Source organism: Branchiostoma lanceolatum, chromosome 11 (genome assembly GCF_035083965.1).
Source record: "Branchiostoma lanceolatum isolate klBraLanc5 chromosome 11, klBraLanc5.hap2, whole genome shotgun sequence".
Classification (NCBI taxonomy): domain Eukaryota; kingdom Metazoa; phylum Chordata; class Leptocardii; order Amphioxiformes; family Branchiostomatidae; genus Branchiostoma; species Branchiostoma lanceolatum.
This window is the reverse complement of record NC_089732.1, coordinates 1,237,325-1,237,785: the sequence shown is the minus strand read 5'-3', so window position 1 is coordinate 1,237,785 and position 461 is coordinate 1,237,325.

The following is a 461-nucleotide window of genomic DNA, read 5'->3' as shown; positions in this document are numbered from 1 at the left end:
TTTCCAAGCAGAAGTTGTCTAATTTCCAAGCAGAAGTTGGTACGGAACATTCTGACATTTTCTTACGGTCTTGTTTCTTTAAAAGCCACTCACAACGACAGAGAGGACTGACTGTCAGAAAAGCTAGGTATTCAAAAGAACCTTAGTTTTCCACCGGTGCAATGGCCTCGTCAGAGGAGTGTTTGTCGTGAGCTCGATCCAAGTCATACCAAAGACTTTAAAAATGGTACATACTGCTTTGTCTGCTTAGCACTCAGCATTTGGGAAGGAGTACATTTGTACCGTGACAGAACAAACACGCAGTGGACCAACCCCCTGCTGTAGCAAGTGCACAAAGGTGTGTGGTCCAAGGGCTTAAGAACGGAGATGGGTGCCGCCATATGCACCAAGTACGGTGTAGAAGGTTAAGTTTTCCACGCCAATGTCTGCTTGTAGATTAGTGTTGTCCTGAGATTACTGTT